Source organism: Rhagoletis pomonella, unplaced genomic scaffold (genome assembly GCF_013731165.1).
Source record: "Rhagoletis pomonella isolate Grant_MI unplaced genomic scaffold, Rhpom_1.0 Rhpom_scaffold_00009, whole genome shotgun sequence".
NCBI classification, from domain to species: Eukaryota; Metazoa; Arthropoda; class Insecta; order Diptera; family Tephritidae; genus Rhagoletis; species Rhagoletis pomonella.
Window position 1 is genome coordinate 22,193,714 of NW_023458563.1, and position 9,214 is coordinate 22,202,927.

The following is a 9,214-nucleotide window of genomic DNA, read 5'->3' on the forward strand; positions in this document are numbered from 1 at the left end:
TCGGAGTGATGTTTGCTTGTCTTTCACCGAATCACTTGAACTCGCACATCAGCCGATCCCTACCTGTTTAGGAATTTTATCATTACACAATATGTATTCTCCTTTGATAAGATTTTGGAGAATCGCGGCAACACCTATAGGTATACTCTGCTTTTACGCACATTTGCTAAATTTCTCGTACCTATATAAAGTGATGGACAAATGCAGGAGGCATATCTTCACCATTATATCTTAAAGTAAAAAAGTTTAAGGCAGTGATTCCCAAAGTGGTCCACGTGGACCCCCAGGGGTGACGTGAACAAAATATGCGGGTCCATGAGTTGTAAATGCGGGTCCACGAAAATTTATCTGGTTTCGATGTAAAGAACCAAAATGATTGCTTGATAGCCTTTTTATTTAACTTTAATTTTTTTGAGCGGTGTATAGTGCTCCTGACGCACTGCTGCACTTACCGGCACTTTGTGTTTTCATACGTGGGGAAGCCTTAGAGGCCACCTGCAGACTAAAAAGAACCGGACGCTGGTATGACAATGAGTGGGGCGCCGCGATAATTGCTGGCGGCAGAGACTTAAGCACTTGTGGCTTTTCAATGCTACAGGATAGTACCATTACCTTTGTTGAAGAAATTCTATAATGTTGAGTTCCCTGAGACTGAATGCTGGTTTGATTCCAAAACTGACTCTGGGTCATGATCTGGGGTCTGTTTCGAGGTTAATGGAGATAAGATCCACTTTTCTGTAGGGGAATATGCTTCGGTCTTCCAGGCTGAGGTAGTTGCAATACTCAAAGCCATGGACTACGTGGTAGAACATAGGTGGAGGGGAAGGAGTTTACGTAACATCTGATCAATTGGCCAGAGTTGGCTCAGACCAGGCATTCCTCGGTCCGCAACCGGTTTTAGCACTCCCACCTTCGGCAATCGAAGCCACCCTCAGAAACTGAGTGAATACTTCTCTCAGAAATGACTGAGAGGCATCGAGGGGATGCAGGTGGACAAAACTCATGTTGCCTTCAATCTCACAAGGTCTTGGTTAGTTGTCATCGATTTTTTTTTAACTCGTTCTTTTCTCTATTGTCAGTATCTGAAAAGTTTGGCGTAAAAAGCTTAGCCGTTTTGATGATTTAAGGTTTGTGTTTTAAATACGTGAAAAAATATTTTTCGCCTCATTTTAAAACTCGGAGCGATAAAAATAAAAATGATGCCATTAACACAAATAAACTATTTTACATATACTCCACGTGCAAAGTCATGAGTGAGCCGAACATTTGATGAGTTTATGGTGAAGGTAATGTAAATATAGCTAGCGCTCGCAGTGCTCTTAAAAAATATAACTCTTCCGAGCGAGAGAGTATTTTGATGTATTTGCGTGCTCTATTTTTAAAACTTACAAGTGTGTAATCATATTATTTTTATAAATAGAACACAAGAAAATATTTTACTTTTATTTTGCCACTCTGGGTTTAGTTTTTCAATTCACCTGCGATGCAAATTTACATTGTTTGATCTAATTTTCACATTTAATTTTTTTACGAGCTTTGGGAATATTTAGAGATGTATCAGCAGGGGGTCCACCGAAACCAATAAATTTATGAAGGGGGTCTACGAGAAAAAAAAGTTTAGGAACGTCTGGTTTAAGGCATGCAATAAAAGAATACAACAAAACCAAAAAATGTTCTCAAAACTATTAAACATAAAAAAATTAAATAAGTTCATAATTTAAAATAAAATAAAATATCGCAATTGTTTTTAAATGTACATATTTACAAAATGAATCTTAAAGCACCTACAGTAAGTCCTAAACCTATAAATGACTAATAAGAAAAATAATGAATAACAGAAATCCCGAGAAATCTGAACAAGTAAATATGTCGAGGAGTCTCTAAAGAGTAGCGAAACTGTATGTCAAAAATAACAAGTAATTTTATGAAAAAAACCCGACTTCAATGCTCATTCCGGTCGTTCCGGTTGCATAGACCCGACTGTCCTCCCTTTTTTAAAATAGGCTAAAAATTTTAGTACGTATTCTACTAAAAAAAATATCAAGATACGTATTTAAAGATTTTAAGTAAAAATTTCCAACTGAAGAAGATTAAATTCCAAGGGAATACGGACTCCCTGTGATAAATACTCACATAGAAGATTAGCATGTTTGAAATCAGGTGTACATGCCTCTTTCTTGAAAGTTCTTAAAGAAAAATATGTTCTGATTCTAATGAAAAGATGTTTTAAAATATCGGGATTAAAGTTACTGCTGCAATAATATGGTTCTATACCACTAATTTTTTCAAATAAAGCCATGTCCTATATCGTGATATCTGTTAGGTCTGGGGAAACTTTAAAATGTTTGCCAGTAAGTGTCTTGAACCAGAGGATCACTACACACTCTTTCGAGGGTGCGAAAAGAAAAATATTCCCATTCGGAGCTAGGCAAAGGTTCGCAATTAACGTGTTTTAGGCCCCAGAATTACCTGAAAAGATCTGAGAACATGCACGTAGTTGTTCTTGGATTTAATTCACCGCCCCTTCTAATTTGACCAAACTAATGTTCTATTTCGTCTTGGCAGAGTTTCTGGTTCTTATATACTCGAATTCATGGTTTGACAATATAAGCCACAAACGTCGCAAGCTTTGGATGTTAAGAAGGAAAACGTGATATCTTGACCAAATAGTATACTGTTTATGTAAATATTTTAGGAAGCGTTCCACAATTCGCTCCGAGCGCGTTAACTGTTGATCATTTGATTTAAATAGTTGTTAGTCAAACATTTATTACTATAGTTTGATCGGAATTAATATATTCTTCAGTAATTAATCATATTATATTAAAACATAAGCTGTTCGATTTAAACTCAGTTTACTTAATCCAAGTTTGAACTGTCACTGAAAGCTGGCCCTTAGTCTTAGGGCCGGTTACTCAATGTCTGGTTAACGCTAATCCCCGGTTAAACATAGTGTTCGACGTTACCGACTCCCTGTTGTATGCATGGAGTCGTAGACGTCGATAACGATGTTTAACCGCAGATTAGTGTTAACCAGACATTGAGTAACCGGATCTTAATATGCATATTTTATATCGTGTTCCAAAATTCGCTCCGAGTGCGTTCACTATTGATCATTTGATTTAAATAATTTGTTGTCAACCATTCAGTACTATAATTTGATCGGAGTTTATATATTCTTCAGTAATTGATCCCATTTTATTAAAATATAAACCTATAATTGGGTAGAAATTGTGAAATTATTTAGTTTTAACGTGTATAGACTGCCAGAGACAATTGAAGAAAACTGCACCTACTCGCGAAAACATACATTAAAAGCAATGTAGATGAAAGTAACAAATATTATTATTAAAATTAGATCCATATATATAACATTTTACACCAGTTATTTGAAGTAAATCGGAATATATTTCCATATAACTCATAAAGTACATATTTCATTACAAATATTTTTAAGATCACATCGAATGGTAAAAATAGCGCTAATTAGTTGTATTGAAATATAAAACATTTTATTACGTTCATGTTTACTTGTAAAGCGCATAACAATATTTTTCTCGCCATTTAACCGATATTAAAATTTTTCACCACTTTATTTTGCTGCACAGCACCCTGAATGCGGCAAAACAGTTTCTCGCAACCTTCTAGTCCTTTATGGGGACCAAAATAACAGCCACAACAACAAAAACCTTTTCTACTGGTACACTGTGCAAACTCTGTACATCGTGTATTTCGTTTGGCAACTGTTTTTTTTTTTTACTTCAAAATGCTGGTTGCCGCGATATCGGCACATGCTCACTGTAAGCTTCTTGGTGTGGCATACATACATACATTGATCTTAAGCTTTTCCTTTATTTCATAAAGATAAAGTTCATGAAAAAAAGTTGCCGCTGCGCAGCAGAAACCTAATTTTACATCGCTGTAGTAGCATGCAGAATAAATAACACAAAGAAATGTCTGTTTCGCTTTATGCAAATTCTGCACAAAACAAAACTCAACAGTGTTATGGGCTGTTTTTGCTTATGCGTAAAAGCACATTTAGCGCATTTAGCTCTAAATGTACATTTATCCATAGAAAATTCGTTACCTAAATGCAACTCCATTTTTGCATTAAGAATCTAAATGCTAAAAGCAACCCTGTGATCTTCCAAAATTTCCACGATTCGAGCATGGTTTAATGAGAAAAAGTGGCAGCATTGCTTTTTCGCGTATACAGTGGCTAGCTGCGTTTCAGTGATCGCCGATCGAGATTTCATTTATTATTTTACATTATTTAGATAAAGAAAAGTTACGCAAATTCAACATCGATGTGATGATGATAGAAATCTGGATCAATTTGTGATCAACTCTGTTTGTTTTGTTTCCTAATTAAGTGAGGAAATTTTAATTGACAGCACCGACAAATATATACACAAACAAATGTTCGGTTATGGTTAAAGCAATTCAAGTTTTTGTATTGAATTTTTGGTTCAAAATTTATTTTTTCCTTTTCAGTAATGTTTTCTGCACATTATCTTCTGCGTGAGAATTGATCGTAATAGATACGGATCTGATTAAGCGACTGAAACACGGCTGTTTGTCAAAAGCATACGATTTGGAACTCGCGTAAATGTACATTTGCTAAATGCGATAGCATGAACGCTCTTCGAAAACATATGTTCGAAAGTGCTAAATGCTACATTTTAAATGCAGCATAAACGCTGCATTAGTTCAACAGATCAACATTCAATCAATCCAATTAGATTTTAATACATGCATACATATCGATAGTCCTCTGCAATAACGACACAATCCAAAATTCAAAAAATTAAAACTCTTGTTAGTGTGTCATATCTCTAATCTTTGCCTAGTCATGTATAATCCTTAATACTTACTTAAGGGATCCTTAGCACTTACTTTAGTCAGGACAAGACGTGGATTACACAAGGATAAGAGATATAAGACACTTAACAGGAGCAAGAGTTTTAATTTTTTTAATTTTGGATTGTGTCGTTATTGCAGGAGACCATCGATATGTATATAACTATGTTTAAATTAGAATTGATATGGTAAAGTAATTTAGCTCTGTTTTTTATGGGAATCCTCCCTCTGTCTAGCCGAATTCCATTTTTCCAACGCTGTAGTGGCATGCACAAACAACAGCAAATCAATGATGTATATATGTATGTTTATTTGTTGGGCTTCATGGAAGTTGATAAATTAGCAAGTGCGTTAAGGCTGAGTTTTTTGGCTTATACAAAGTTGAATTTCGTTACTAAATCTAAAAAAAAAATAAAATTGTTCAAAGTATTTAAAAATGCCTAAAGCTTTAAGAAATTTGTCAAGGCAAACGAGAGCCGCAAGAGAAAATGGCCCGTAATCGGAGAATAGTAGCGGCGGCGCGAATATAAATGATGCTTGCAATCGGAATTACATCTGCGTTTATTTATCGACGTCAAATCAATTATATAGGTGATTTTTACAATAAAAGTCTCTCTACACATATCAGTGCCGAACCTATCAGTGTCAGTAAAAAATATAATATCGTTGCCCCGGTCCCAAATAGAGTTGTTCAGACCGTCCGGCACATTGCCGTTTTTACGGTAAGTGCTGCTTCAGTGTTCGTTCCGTAATTTTTATATACACTCTAAAGACTGCATGTAAAACTGCTACTGAAAAGTGTTTATTTTCAAATCAATCTTTGCAAGTATACGCATTAGATGTGCAAGACTGGATTTTTGAACATAAGATGTTTAAAATATACACATAAAATACTTAAAATTGCAAACGTTTTTAACGCAAAAATACATTACAATAAAAATTAAGTAAATTTTATGTGTAATTTTGCTCTACGCGAAAATTTGGTATGTAAAAGTAAACAGGCAGTGTTTAATTTTATTAACACGTTGTTTACATTTGCACACATTAGGAGAGGAAACTGGTAACCTCTCTTAATATGCGTTAATTTAAACAAACAACTTTTAGAGCAAATTTTAAACATTTTATGCGTGTGAATAGCGATAGCGAGGAGTTGATAAGGTGCATGCATCAACTCTTATGCAGAATATAGTCAGATGAATGCATGCCCGACGACTGGATTCTAAGTGTGCTCTTCCCAATCCAAGAAAGGCGATCCCGCCATTCGCGCCAACTACCGCGGCATCAGCCTTATAAGCATAGCTTATAAGGTCTTATCGAGTGTATTGTGCCAAAGACTGAAGCCCACCTTCAACGAACTGATTGGACCTTATCAGTGTGGCCTTAGGCCTGGCAAATCCACCATAGATCAGGTATTCACAATACGCCAAATCTTGGAAAAGACCCGCGAGAATAATGTCGACTCAACCATCTATTTGTCGATTTCAAATCCGCTTTCGACAGCGCGAAGATAAGTTGTCTTTATGACGCGATGTCTGAAGTTGGTATCCCCGCGAAAGTAATACGGCTGTGTAAAATAACGTTGAGCAATACCACCAGCTCCCTCAGAATAGGGGAGGACCTCTCCGAGCCGTTTGATACCAAACGAAGTTCCAGAAAAGGTGACTCCCTCCCGTGTGATTTCTGTAATCTGATACTGGAGAAGAAAATGAGAGCCGCAGAACTGAACCGCTCTTGCACAATACTTTACAAGAGCGTACAATGCTGGCTGAAATCCAACGGAGAATCACTCTTGCCAACAACTGCTACTTTGGACTGAGTAGTATTGAGAGTATTGAGAAGTAAAGTCCTCTCTCGTCGTACAAAGATCACACTCTATAAGATACTCATCATGCCTGTGCTGGTGTATCGCGCGGAGGAATGGACAATGAAAACATCTGATGAAGCGGCTCTTGTAGTTTTCGAGAGAAATATTCTGTGAAAGATTTACGAACCTTTACGCTTGGCGTTGGCGAATAACGCAGACGATTTAGCGATGAGCTGTATGAGCTTTACAACGATATAGACATAGTGCAGCGAATTAAAATTCAGCGGCTCCGCTGGCTTGGCCATGTCGTTCGAATGGGTAGAAATGCTCCTGCTCTGAAAGTATTCAACGCGGGCCGCGATGCTGGTAACAGAGGAAGAGGAAGGCTTCCTCTGCGTTGAAAAGACCAGGTGGAGAAGGACTTGGCTTCACTTGGCATTTCTAATTGGCGTCAGGTAGCACAGAATAGAAATTACTGGCAAGCTTTTTTGGACTCGGCCCAAATCGCTTAGGCGGTTAGAGCGCCAATAAAGAAGAAGAAGATGTGTAATTGTGAACACTAAGAAAATTCTATAGAAATTTGTGTAGTTAAGTTTAATGATTTAACTATACTTTAATATAGTTAAATTAACGGCCCTAAGGGCCAAATTCACAGTGCTGTACTGAAAATCTGTAGTTAACTGCTGATTCTGAATTAACTACGCACTGTGAATTTGGCCTTAAGTGTTTAGAGTTCAACAATTTAAAATTTGTTCTACGCCACACATATGGTAAGTAAAAGTTAAAAAGCAGTATTTAAATTGATTAACACGGTGTGCAGATTTGCATACATTAAGAGAGGAATTTGGTTACTTTTGTTAATATGCTTAAATTAAAAAAAAAAAATTTAGAGTAGTTAACTCGGCATAGATTTGTTTGTGTATTTCACTGACGAGCTGACGGTATTCTATTGCAAGCTTTTTTCAAGTGTTTTAGTGCTTTATTTATTTGTTCAGTCTACAGATAAATCTTACAGACAATATACAAATGTTTTAGATTGTTTAATTAAAAATTGCATATAATTGTTGCTTAACATTAGGGGTATTCTCGAAGTCTTGCACGATGCACGGATTGCACGAAATGCAAAAATACTATTCCAAATTTCGAAGAGTACGAGAACACCCCATTGCAAAGTGGTAGCATGCATGGGGAGCAAGCAGCGAAATTATGTATCAAATACAATAACAAGAGACAGCAAAAAAAAATTAAGTGAGCGAGATGAGAGGAATGAGAGAAATATGTAGCAATTCCAACAACAAAACAACTAGCACAGGGTCGCTATTATCTTGCTATGCTATTTTGCAAAATATATACATGGGTTTCGACGTTGCATATTTTGCAGCGATAGGAAATGTTGTTTCCCATGAATTTTCTTGTTGTGTGTTTGCAATTTATGCAATCCGTGCAATCCGTGCTACGTGCAATGGCTTTGCAAGATTTGGAGAATACCCCTATTATATAGACTGAGGAAAAGTCTAGGTAAGGATAGTTGTTGCAAAATCGAATGCATCTCACCATTGGTTCGTTAAAGGCATAGTTTGTTCTATGCACTTGATCAGCAAATAAACGAACCTGCCTTAAATCATGGTGATTAGTTTGAAGTTCGATTACACTCAATAGCTCACTGCAATTTATATTGGCATTTAAAATATTCTAGACGAATAGCACCAAAAAGTAGATTCGTCTACCTTCAAGGCTTTGCAGTCCAACCAATTTGTGTCTGCCTATATAACTAGGGAGACCATTAGGCCAGCGCAGCTTATTCAATGCATATGTCGTAAAGACTTTTTGGACTCTTTCAATTTTATTTACATGGCAGTGGTGGAATGGGTTCCATATTAATGAACAATAATCTAGGTGGCTCCGAACTAAGGAAACGTAGAATGCTTTCAAGGTCAAAGGATCAGAAAAGTCTTCAGTATTACGAGGCATAAATCCAATCATAGAAAAAGCTTTTGAGACAATATAATCAATACTCTTAGTAAACGTCAGTCCTGAATCGGAGATTATGCCCAAGTCTTTAATATCTTCTTTGCGACTAAGTTTTATATTATTCAGAAAATAATTAAAGAAAAAAGGATATAGTTTTTTTTTTTTTTGTATGAAACAACGCAGCATTTGTCGGTATTCAAGTGCTGGTGGTTCAAGGTACACCATTCTTCAAAATGATTAAGATCGGTTTGAAGGTTGATACAATCTTGAATACAGCGGATTTTTAAAAATAACTTAACGGCATCTGCAAACATTAAGGGCCGGTTACTCAATGTCTGGTTAACACTAATCTGCGGTTAAACATCGTTATCGACGTCTTCGATTCCATGCATACAACAGGGAGTCGGTAACGTCGATAACTATGTTTAACCGCAGATTAGTGTTAACCAGACATTGAGTAACCGGCCCTAAACATTTTACCGATTGAAATATTTTGTTAGGTCGTTTATAAAAATTAAGAAAAGAAGGGGCCCACAGTGAGTACTTTGGGGTATTCCAGACCAAACATTAATCATTATT